Raw genomic sequence first — 13,087 nt, forward strand, 5'->3', positions numbered from 1 at the left:
TATACCTGAACAGGTGTGCGGACATCTGCATTTCTGTCTCCAGCCATGATGAACCTCTATTTCTGCTAAGGCACACAGATGGTAGGGTCAGAATTTGGTGCCACCAGCATGAATTCATGGACTCAACTGCCCCTGTTTTTTATTTTTCTCCTATGATGCTGTTCAGGCTGGTGGAGGAGGTGTAATGGTGTGGGGAATGTTTTCTTGGCACACTTTGGGCCCGTTAATACCAATCACCTGAATGCTACAGCCTAGTTGAGTATTGTCGTTGACCATGTGTATCCCTTTGAAGAATTAAGGCTGTTCTGAGATCAAATGGAGGCCTTCCACAGTATTAGTAAAGTGTGCCTAATAAAGTGCTCAGTGGGTGCACATGCAAATTTACACAAGTTTCAGCAGAAAGTTAGCAACATCATTGCTGATATTTTAGGAACAAAGTGTTGAAAGTGTACATGAAGAAAAGCTCATGCTTTGGTTAACCTTCATTGCACAGCTGAGAAAAATAGTAGCGCAAGCTCACAAACTGCACAAAGTCAATACTGAGAAAATAAACACAGGCCTCATAGGAGAAACAGAGGCCTCTTTCAGAAACCAGCTCAGAAAATGAATACAGCTTTTTAAAAAAGAAAACAATTTAAGGCTCTTGAATCTATAGCCAAACAAGTAAAAGGAAGCAATGCTTTCCCACTATATCACACTCACAGTTTATTTTAATTAACCTTAACCATGTTAATGTTAAGTTGATTTATTACTGTACACATCTCAGTACGAAAATGTGTTTCTAAAGTACTTTTATTGGGTTTCATTAGATTAGCAAAAATACAAACTGTATCTAATACAGAGCTCTCTATTTCTCTGTTAAGTAGAAAAAATACAAACTGTATCTAATACAGAGCTCTCTATTTCTCTGTTAAGTAGAAAAAATACAAACTGTATCTAATACAGAGCTCTCTATTTCTCTGTTAAGTAGAAAAAATACAAACTGTATCTAATACAGAGCTCTCTATTTCTCTGTTAAGTAGCAAAAATACAAACTGTATCTAATACAGAGCTCTCTATTTCTCTGTCAAGTAGAAAAAATACAAACTGTATCTAATACAGAGCTCTCTATTTCTCTGTTAAGTAGCAAAAATACAAACTGTATCTAATACAGAGCTCTCTATTTCTCTGTTAAGTAGAAAAAATACAAACTGTATCTAATACAGAGCTCTCTATTTCTCTGTTAAGTAGAAAAAATACAAACTGTATCTAATACAGAGCTCTCTATTTCTCTGTTAAGTAGAAAAAATACAAACTGTATCTAATACAGAGCTCTCTATTTCTCTGTTAAGTAGAAAAAATACAAACTGTATCTAATACAGAGCTCTCTATTTCTCTGTTAAGTAGAAAAAATACAAACTGTATCTAATACAGAGCTCTCTATTTCTCTGTTAAGTAGAAAAAATACAAACTGTATCTAATACAGAGCTCTCTATTTCTCTGTTAAGTAGAAAAAATACAAACTGTATCTAATACAGAGCTCTCTATTTCTCTGTTAAGTAGAATATGATCTTTGCTCTCATCGCTCTGAACTAAATAATGATAAAATTACAACAAAGTTTGCTGTAGTGGATAAAGAGCACACTTCTGAGATTATCTGCTCCCTTACAAGTCATAATTTATGGATGCGTGTGTCAGTAAAATCCCACTCCTTCACATACATTTCTGAAATAAAAGAGTCGTTAAAAGAGTTGTGTGCTGCTGCTGTCCAATAGTAAAAGCTGGGCTGGTTACAGTGCGGCCAATAAAGTTTCACCCACCACGTACATACACACTGTACAGTAGCACACACTAATATGCGCTTGAAAAATGGACATGTGCTGCACCACAATCTGTAAGTAACCACTGTAATTTGAGTTGTGCTATTTTCTATTTAAAGTGGAAAATAATTCAATAATTGAACTTCAGATTGGGAAAATCTGTAATGAGAATATCTTTTATATTTTTGAATATTTCTCATTTTCTGCTTTTTTTTTTCCTGGAAAGACATAATAATGATATCAACATCTGTATCTCCATCAGAAGGTATTTCATTTCTTTTTTTCCTCCCTCACACTGATTACATTTAGTAAAGTGTTTCGCACAGAGTTATAAAAAATATTCTTTGTAACTATGTGCGAAACACTTTACTTAATGTAATCAGTGTGAGGGTGATTACATTAAGAAAAGATTACAGAAAGATTGCATTAAGATTACAGAAAAGTGCCTTGTTTTCATAATTTTTTTTTTTCTTTTTGAGAAAGTTAAATTGATAAGAAGCATTTAAGCCTTTATGAGGAAGTTAGTGTTACAGCAGTACAGATGTGCAAATATGACATGAGTACGAAAACGAATAGTAGCAGTACAATTATATAATAAACAGTTGACATCTTGAAACGGGCAAAATACAGAAGTACTGGTGGAGTACATCAGATGATTATCCATGTGATGTCACTTTTTGGTCAATAGGTGATTCTTTGGAGATTTTTCCAGCACAAATTTTTGGACCCTCTACAGCAGAAGTTGGTGAAAATTTAGCATTAAAGTGCAGAGTTATCTCTAACATTCAGAGCTCAAATACAGATGTTCACATGTATTTGTGTAAAAATGGTGTTGGAGAGAGATTAGAACTACTTGAAAATAGCGATGAGCACACCTTCACGTTGAGGAATATTTCATTACGGGACTCTGGCACATACAGTTGCGTGTACTCATTTACAAAATATCTTACCAAGAACATCACAGGATCAGGAATTAACTCAATCCATGTCCAAGTCACTGGTAAGACATTTTTCTTTAAATAAATTGAAAAAAAAAAAAATCCTGTACATATTTTATTTTTGATGTACTGAAATTGATCATTTTTAGCAATAAACATAAAAAAAAATTGAGCAAAAATAGCATTTTTAAGGAACCAATTTGCATCCAATTAATTACATGACTTGCTTCTTTCTGTTTATTTTTCCCCCTTTCTGGAAATACGTCTTTGATATTAACCATGTTGATATCTCCATCAGAAGGGACTTTATTTCTTTTTCTCAGAAATTACTACATAAACATGCATCATCTTGGTTTTAAAAATATTAGTCCTAACTGATAAAATAATGTTTTACTATTTTTGGTCAATAGGTGATTCTTTGGAGATTTTTCCAGCACAAATTTTTGGATCCTCCACAGCAAAAGTTGGGGAAAATTTAGAATTAAGATGCAGCATCTCTAACATTCAGAGCTCAAATAAAGTAGTTCACATGTATTTGTGTAAAAATGGTGTTGGAGAGAGATTAAAACTACTTGGAAATAACGATGAGCACACCTTCACGTTGAGGAATATTTCATTACGGGACTCTGGCAACTACAGTTGCGTGTACTCATTTACAAAACATCTTACCAAGAACATCACAGGATCGGGAATTAACTCAATCCATGTCCAAGTCACTGGTAAGAAATATTTTTTTATATTTGTATATCTATCGATATAGATTATATATACACACAGTAGATATAAACTCTTATGTTTATTTTATCTGTACTCATTCTCATACATAAACAACTATATATATATATATATATATATATATATATATATATATATATATAGATCTAAGATATAACTAGCTATGAAGTCATGGTCAGTGAAACATGCATGGCTTTTACTTCTTTAATCAAATGAATAACTAAAGTAATTCCGAATAAAATTCCACTGAGATCACTTGATGTTCTTCCAGATCCACAGTGGGAGAGAAATGTTTTACGATTAGTCTTCTCGGCTGGCGTGATCATTTTTGCATGTTCCATCGTGATTTTTGACATCAAGACAAGGTCACATTCTTCCAGCAAGTCCATCAGCTCAGTCAAAGCCAAGGAGAGGAACGACACACGAAATTCAACATGTCTAGTCTGATGTCAACATTGCGAGTCTTGTGTATTATACAACATGCGTTGTTGTTGATGTACAGAATGCAACTGAATATACAGACGGGTGGCAAGTTACAGGTCTGGAAGTGAAATGCTTTTATGTGAATATTCAGGAGCTGACATGGTGAAATGTTTCTTGTGGAATCACCAATGGTACTAGAGTAAAATGGTAAATGTTCAGGAGGATTCAGTCATGGCAGAGATGTTTAAGCTCAACAGAAGAGAGGAAGCCGATATAGAACGTTAATGTTAATGACCAATAAAAGAAAGTGGAAATTTGTACAAAGATACTGTATGTACAGAAATGTACAATTACTTTAATTTTTTTTTCTTTTTGTGTATATCTGCTATGCAGTGTAATAAATACATGCTTTAAGTTAACAGTGATCTAATGTCAGTGTAAACTGGTATAATGGGAGCTGTGTTACAACTGCACAATTTATTTTGTGGTCAGTAGTGGTATATAAAAACTTAAGAACTAAAAGACTATGAGAATTTAAAACATTTATGTTTACAGTCAGATTACTACCTTTAAATTCTGGTACAGCCCAAAAAAATAAAGTTTATATATAAAGTTTTGAGGTTTTTGTCCATGATGAATTGCTCCAGCTATGTAAAATAATTCTAAAAGTAGTTTTATGGCCCCTGACCATTTCTTGCATTACCTACAAAATAAGATATTTTTAAATAAGCTAACTTAGTGACACACACAGTCTCATGATTCAAAATTCACAACAGTCTGCACAAGTCAAGTTGTATGAGTGAAAAAAAATTAAAATAAAAAAAAATTAATGTAATCTTTAAATCATAAACAATAATAACTAAAACTAGTAGAAGAAACTAAACCAGAACCTAGAATTAAAATAATACCTAAAAATAAACAATAATAATTTTAAAAAATTGCTATTAACATAATTAGTTAACAAAAAGATAATAGCCAGTTAATAACAAAACTAACATAAAAAACTAATAACTACAATTTTCAAAAATTAATATAGACAGCCAGAAGTGCAGATCTGTGGAGTCCAAGCACCATTTGTACACAGCACCTCCAGTGGCCAGTTCATGAATTTACACAGAACAATAAAGAGAACAGAGATGCACAGACCGCTCAAGTTTCATGATGGATGCTCAGTGCTAAGAAATAATCATTTGTATTAGGCAAATGGATCTAATGGATTAGCCTAAAGTACCCTAAAAAACACACTCCAGAGCAGCTATACCTGAACAGGTTGGAGGTTGAGTGTGTGGACATCTGCATTTCCGTCTCCAGACATCGGGGGCAGCGTGCGATACACCTGCACCACTGAGCTAATGTTCCTGAAGGATTATGAAGAAAAGAAGTGGACCTGTGCCACCAGCCGGGAGGCCTGTGGGTGGGGCTGCAGGTACAGTGCTGCACTGGGCATGCTCAGATTGCCCTGTGAAAACATGTTGGTAAAAATAAAGTTTAAAAATTTTTATTTATTTATTTTTAAAACAATTTTAAAAACTGTTCAAAACTATTCTAAATTGCAGACAATTTAGACTATTTGCAGACTATTCTACTTGCTGCCAATCTACATAAGAAGTAGAAAGTTAGTACTTACATATACTTAACCTATATTACATTTCTATTAATAAGTGACAGCAGTTTAACAAAAATACTTTGAGCTATGACTCTAATGACTGGTGTAAGAAACAAATACATTAGGAAAGGCACTGATGACAAAAACGTGATGAAAGAAGAGAACTTGTTAGCCTTTAAAGCTGACACAGGATTCGTGTGCTCTGACTGTTAACGCTAGATTGGTGTAACGGTGCTGGATAAATGATGCATCTACCTGAGTGGAAGACGGGCGTGTCCATGGATATGAACGCTGAGATAGCAGACATCAGGACCTCGTCCCGCACCAGAACGTTCTGCTGCACTGGAGTGTGTGTGACAGGAGACTGAGGCGCTGTGAGGTACGTAGACACCTGCATGAAAACACAAACACCTGGTGTTAGAGTACATGGAAAAATTAACACCCACACAAGTTTTACATTGTACAGTTTTACAGCACTGACATACCCGTTTGTTTCAAGTTGTTTAAAAGATCACCAGTACCTTTTTTTTGCTCAGTTTAAAGAGAACCATGTTTTACCTGTTTTTCAGTTTTGTTTGACAGATCACCAGTACCTGTTTGTTTTGACAGATCACCGGTACTCGTTTGTTTTGACAGATCACCGGTACCCGTTTGTTTTGAGATTTTTTTTTTGATGGTGTCCCATTTGATGGTGCCCCATCATCAAGTCCAGCATCATAGAGCTAATGTATATTTTTATACATTTATAGACAACAATGTATCTAAACATAGAGGAACAAATCTAAATAATTCTAATAATAGGAACTCATGTATTGAGAGAAACTGGTCATATTGAGCAAGTTCAGTCAAATTTGCCATTTATTTTCTCCTATGATGCTGGACATATGGTACACCCTCTAATATACTGCTATTGTGTATGCTATTGTGCATGAAGAAAAAAAACAAAAAAGAAAGAAATTTAGTCTCAAACCTACAAGAAAACCAAGAACATAGAAGCAAAAACACAATGGGGCAAGCTGTTATAAGAAAATTTAAAAAGCCAATCAAATATTTAAAAAAAAAAAAAAAATAGCACACAACAATGTACAGGTTTGCTCATAAACTGCAAGCAATAAAATACTGGTCATAAAAATAATTTAGAAAAATAAGTTATCAACTGTAGGAATTTCATGTAAAACCAATTTCACAATCACATTTTATGTCCACCTCCTACAGTAACTTTGAAAGTTGTCACTTCTGTACATTTCAACACCTCTTTTTTTTTTGTCTTTTTGCATTACAAATTTTCCAAAACACTCTCATTCAACATGTACACAGTGCAGTTAGTCTTACCCAATAATCCAAACCTACAAACCCAGTTGCTGTAGTAAGCAGTAATAATGTACTATCCTATGGTTCTACAGTTAAAAGTTAAAGGCGTATTTTTGGTTGTTGTTATTAAAAATAATTTACTAACTTTTATAACTTTTTAAAACCAAGTTACTGCAGTTAGCAGGTGTGTGGAAGGCTTTTTGCTTTTCCTGTACAACTCCTACAGGAAATAAAATATTACCTCTACAAATATTTCTTCTACAACTACTCTATATTAAAATCTAAAAACTCTGAGTTTTGCTTGTTACAGCTGCTGTTTGTTTGAATGTGTTGTTGCTCACTAGAAGTGAGAAACAAAAGGCAGAAGTGAGAAACGCTAACTTGTTTTTAGACGAAACACTAAACATATACATACATTTCAACTAATATTACGTGTATAAAGTTTACAAACATTGAAAACAAGTTAAGAAATACCTTCTAAGGCCTCAGACTTCGCCTGCAGCATGATGTCAGTGTCTCAACAGGCTCTACAGGTGAGCAACACCGTTTGAACTCTTCTTCTTCGTCTTCTTTCTACGGCTACTTCTTCTTCTTCTTCTACGGCAGGTGGTGCACAGCTGTATTGCGCGTTACCGCCACCTACTGATGGGGTGATGGGACGTGTTGCTTCCCGACATGTACAACGCATGCGCAGTGCAAATTAGGCTAGAGACGATCTGTACCGCGCATGCGTCAAAGCATTAATTATGCGTGAGTCAAGCCTCCGCGCATGCGCAAACAATATCACACGTTAGGACATTTTAATACGTTTATATATATATATATATACAAACCTGACCCCTGCAATATGCAAAGTTTTATAATGAAATGTTAAAGTTTTTGTTAGTGTGGTATTATATGGTAGAATATGGTGGTCTTTATTCATTTTGTCATGTAATTACAACTTCCAATTAATCTATCTTAATTTCCATAAACGAATGATTTTAGTCATGCTAAGTGTAATAGTAGTTGGAATGAACAAGATGATAAACATAAAACAGAAATCTGTATTCCGAAATCCGTTTAATAAAAAGTTTTCGTGGTGGTAGCGCTATGCTAACATGGTGAAGTGTGTGCTGCAGGCTGATTAGCCGATGATGGCCATGTTTGTGAAGTAATCCATTCAACAGTAGAAAACTCGCCAGTGATAACTCTGTCTTATAGATGTTTGAGTAAATCAAACCTAATTACTGAGGTTCAGATATTGATGAGTCATGTGACACTAAATTTGCAAAAATCCTAGGACTAGTTCGCAAACCTAGGCTTTGCACATTAAGCAAATTGTCATAAACTTGAGTGGGCGAAGCTAACTGAAACAAATTACAGGAAAAAAAAACATTTCATTGTATGCCATATTTTACAAGAGATATGCTTGGTTTTATTTGTAAAAACATGAATCGCGCCCACAGTGGAAAATTTAAGCTGACGTCTCTTATTAGTGGATCCCTACTGTGAGCTACTGCTCAAGTTTCATGACAACACATCAGCGCTAACCCGTCAAATGCCTGCTGAACTCTGATTGGCCATGGGTTTTTGCAGACATCGTGAGAATCTTGTTCTTTCTTCTTTATATGCTTTTCAAGTATTGTGCAAATCCATGCAACCAATCATGAGCTGCAATTATTTGAATACATTAGGTTCCACCTTGCTAGAATTGATTAGCATGTGGCAGCCATATTGTTAATAAATGTCAACATGTTTCTGATAATTGTTGAGGTTCACACTGTCCTGAGTAGTGACACTAATTTTGGGAACATAAGACAAAAATGTTAGGAGTATTTACGAAAGTAGGTTTTGCATTTTGTGCAAATTAGCTAAAAGTCTAAGTGGGCGGAGCTAAATGTTTGCCCATGCAAAGAAGCCTTAATTGGTAAAACCAGCAGGCTTGACCGCGACATACCCAGAATTTTAAATGTTAACATATGTATTATATTATTCTTAAACTACATGTGTCTATTGTAGTTGAGTATTAAAAGTGTTGTTTTAAAAACTTTTTTGTTATAAAAAAAAATCAGGCATTGTATATAAATTAATTTCTTTATGTATTTTATATTTTATAGCTGTAATACACCAATGATCAAACAGACCACTAAGAAACTTTCTAGAAAGTTCCTGTTAGTTTACAGAACCTGATGTGAGAACTTTTCTGAGTGTAGTGATGGGTTGGTTGATAGTGGTCTTAGAGAGACTACTCTTAGGCAGTGTACTGAACTACATCAGTGTGAAAAGGGTTTGAGGAACTCATTCATAGCAAAAGCAAATCAAAATGAAGCCGCTGATCATCATGTGTAAGTATAAATATTCAGTACGGTAGCCTTTGGTACCGGGGAGAATAATATTCTTTTTAATATTAATTTTCTATAATTTACTATTTACTTAACAAGCTTTTGTACACTGTTCTAATTTTTAGCCCTTTTCTTGTTGTCTGCATCTCTTCAGGAAGGTAACACTGTTTTTATGATTAGTTTGATATCTTGCTTTTGTATGCAATGCTATATTTTTCTCTTAAAAGAGAATCAGTTATTATGCACTAATCCAGTTTACGATGTGAAGTTTAATTTTGTTTGCTTTGTGGATACTTGCACCAAAGCACTAGGCAGTACTTTTACCTTTCTACTTTTGCACATATGGACAATACCTTGGTATATTGCATTAATCCTTTTGTTTGTACTCTTGGTTGATATTAGCATCCTTCCATAAATTTCATGCTGCTGTCACTCATTTGTATTATCGCACATAGACACTCCTCTGATATACTGCACCAGTACTTCTGCATTTTTTGTGATATACAGTACCTATTTACTGCACTACATATCACTCTACCATTCATTTTTGTATTCTTGTCCTATTTATATTTCTATATCTACCTTCTCACAGGTTATACACTTACTATCACCCTGCTGTAACACTTTAATTTCTCCACAAGATATTAATTAAAGTATATCTTGTTCTTTTTTTCATACCTAGAACGTCTGGGTCGTTTAAGGCCAGCGTATATTTACAGTGGTGGAGTGACCAAAGTGAACGAAAATGAAAACGTCGCGTTTAAGTGCAAAGCTGATAATATACCAGAAAGCACAATCTATATGCACCTCTTCAAAAATGGTGAGAGAGTCAGGACGGATGCTTTTAAAGCTACAACAAGAGATTGTACAATATTTAACTTTACCAAAGTCACTGCAGAACTTTCTGGATTGTACACATGCCTTTACTCTGAAGAGAAACTCAGTGTCAAAAAGACAAATGCAAAAGGACACAACTCTGTCTCACTCAAGGTTTTGGGTAGGACACATTCCTGAGTTTGTCATTACATTATCTTAGTTTATTGATTGTGTATCTTTAATAATCAACAGGCTTTTGTATTTAGGAAAAATATTCCCGGCGAAGATTGAAAGAACAGAAACGTCGACACTGACCTGCACCTTTACAAAAATTCAAAACTGTACTCAAGTCTACGTTTATCTCTGCTTAAATGGGATCGGAAACAGAACGAAGCAGGTGAACTGTAGCGATATGACCATTTCCACAACCTTTCTCCTCAGTAGCATTTCAGAAAAAAGCTCTGGGAACTACAGCTGTGTGTATTCAGTGTCTAACTACAGTCTCAGTGAGGTGAACAATGCAGGAGAAAACACTGTCTTTGTTCATATGAATGGTAAGTAATTACTTAGAATTTATATAAAATACACATTTAATATTGGAAAAGTTTCATTGTTTTAAAATTGCACATTAATAAAAAGAAGTAACCAGTCTAAGATTTTAAAAATATTTTAATTAATCAACATTTAAAAAATCATATTTTTCTAGCCAGTCCATACACAGTTACAGATTGACCATGCTTCTGATTCATTAAATAAACTTATTTATATATATATATATATATATATATATATATATATATATATATATATATATATATATATAATTTTTTACAGGCCTACAGTGGAAGAGAAATGTGTTCAGATTAATATTATCAGTTGGAGTGATCTTTTTTGCGTGCTGCATTGTGATTTTTGACTTCAAGACAAGGTTATCCTCCACCAATTCCTGAACTGCACATGTATTCTACTGGAGTGGGGTTTCATAACTTTTTTAATATAAATGAACCATATAGTGGTGAATGATAACTGAATTCTTCTTCTTCCTCTCTTTCATGTAAAGTAAAAGCAGTACTGTTTTTATAATTTCTATATTTGGTGTATACTATAATTTACTATAATATTTGTCAGTTTTAGCAATTTGTTTTTTCTCATTTTACCATCTTAATAAAATCTTATCACACTGGTCTACAACTTAAAATCTTGTATGAAATGCTGTAAGTTAAATGTTTTGAGACATTTAATATTTTTTTATTTTTAAAAAAAAATTCAGCACCTGAGGTAAAAGTCACACACAACGTTTAAACACAAGCCTCGCTGTCGTTTTTTTTTTTTTTTGTCGTTCATCACTGTCATCTGTACAGAGAGTCTAAGCTCTCTTCTCTGTTTCACTGATGACATGATGACACAGGAGTGAATATTTTGACAGCCTGTGAACTGATTACAAACTGAACTGATTTGGCTTACATCCATTTCTAGAATTCGGTCACAGCAACCTCTAATGGGGTTTCCCAGGCAACCAAATAAATATTATTCACTGAGATACAGTTAACTATTTAAACCTGAAAGCAAAAATATCACCTGTAGTGTGTAAAAAATTATGTTGCATGCAATTGTACTTGAATAAAACAAGTTAAAGGAAAGAATTCAATCTTGTATTACAGTTTAACATTCCCAGTAAAGAAGAATTTTGTATCACGTGTGTGTACTTGCTTAATTTGTTGAGGTATTTTCTGAGCTGAAAAAAATCTACCTAGATGTTTGGATGTAATATGTCATAATAGTTTTGAGCGAAATGCACATAAAGGGAAGAGGATTCTGTCAGAAGCTGAAGTTTAGGGTTAACAATGGATGCATAATACACTATACGGCCAAATGTTTGTTTATGATAGACACCTTTGGGATGAACTGGAACACCGTCTGCACCCCAGACCTCCTCGCCCATCATCAGTGTCTGACCTCACTAATGCTCTTGTAGCTGAATGATCACAAATCCCCACAGCTTCGCTCCAAAGTCTAGTGGAAAGCCTTCCCAGAAGAGTGGAGCTTATTATAACAGCAAAGGGATTTGCACATATGGTGTGATGGTCAGGTGTCCACGTACTTTTGGTCATACAGTGTATCACGTATAATATGTATGTTAAATAATCAGTATAACTCAAGGTCTAATATTTTATTCGTTATGCTGTGATTCATGTGACAGGACCATGTGTCATATGGCTGATGTGGCTCATTTTGAAAGTATCTTGAAAAAGAAATGCACAGTTCGTGGATACGTTTCTGTTCTGTGTTTTCACTTTAATGCAGAAACTCTAATCATTATGAAACACCAAGGTGTTATTTGTATGTCATGCAGAACTGTCAGACAGGTAGGTCATTTCAGAAAACAGAAAAATACGAAAACTAATAGTAAATAAGAGGTACCAGGTACCATGCTTGCCCAGAAACATAGCTGACTAGGCCAGAAAAGTGGTCGCTATAGTTATATTGCTAGCTGTGTAGTTATAAATACAACTAAATAAAACAAAATAAAATAAAATAACAGCCTTGACACTAAAACCACTAAAAGGGCTTGGGCTACTGATTTGTCCACTCTTGTACATAAACTCAGGGCAAAACTTTGTACTAAAGTATAGGATATACCTGTGGAAAAATTGTGTAGTGTTGAAATGGAAGATAAAAGTGTTAAAAACAACTTCACAAGTTATAAGGATGTCTCCCATAAGCATGAGCTAAAAATGAATGGTGGTGCAGTAAGCATGCCTCAATAACTACTATCTAAAAAGAAAAACAAACCACTAGTCAGTTAACAATAACACTGGTCTACAATTTGTAGAAGTTGCCTGCTTCTGAGATAAAATGTGATGTATAGTATGGATTTTGGATGTGCTGAATTCAAAATGACAGTTAACCAGATGATTGGTTACAGTTTCTAAGATATTTAAGCTTTTATATTTTATATATACAGTGGGGTCCAAAAGTGTCAGACCACATTGAAAATGTGTTTTGTTTTGTTTTTTCATATAAAATTGGAAATTTCTTTTTATTTGTGCAAAAAGATCTGACATGAATTATCTTGGTTTGTTTAATTTTTTTTTTAGATTATAAAAACTTGCAATTTAACAGGGGTGTGTAGAC

The 13,087-nt window shown here is 34.1% G+C and overlaps 2 long non-coding RNA genes across 8 annotated transcripts in view; one reads left to right on the forward strand and one right to left on the reverse strand.

Moving 5' to 3' along the window:
• LOC113526510 (uncharacterized) overlaps positions 1-7,468 on the reverse strand; it is a 50,346-nt gene extending 42,878 nt beyond the window's left edge. For 3 of the 7 annotated variants that reach the window (XR_008301921.1, XR_008301919.1, XR_008301920.1), the window contains exons 1-4: positions 7,287-7,440; positions 5,757-5,892; positions 5,157-5,354; positions 6-65 (exon numbers count right to left, since the gene is read on the reverse strand). This is a non-coding gene — a long non-coding RNA (uncharacterized LOC113526510). Of the gene's footprint in view, positions 1-5; positions 66-5,156; positions 5,355-5,756; positions 5,893-7,286 lie in introns of all 7 variants that reach the window. The other 4 variants (XR_008301918.1, XR_008301917.1, XR_004578319.2 and 1 more) reach the window with 4 other exon arrangements.
• A 1,793-nt stretch (positions 7,469-9,261) lies between these two features.
• On the forward strand, positions 9,262-10,501 carry LOC128318553 (uncharacterized). The gene is made up of 3 exons (XR_008301950.1): positions 9,262-9,294; positions 9,819-10,133; positions 10,219-10,501. It is a non-coding gene; the product is annotated as an uncharacterized LOC128318553 (long non-coding RNA).
• Positions 10,502-13,087: the final 2,586 nt, after the last annotated feature.

The sequence above is a fragment of the Pangasianodon hypophthalmus genome, chromosome 6 (assembly GCF_027358585.1).
Source record: "Pangasianodon hypophthalmus isolate fPanHyp1 chromosome 6, fPanHyp1.pri, whole genome shotgun sequence".
NCBI lineage: Eukaryota > Metazoa > Chordata > Actinopteri > Siluriformes > Pangasiidae > Pangasianodon > Pangasianodon hypophthalmus.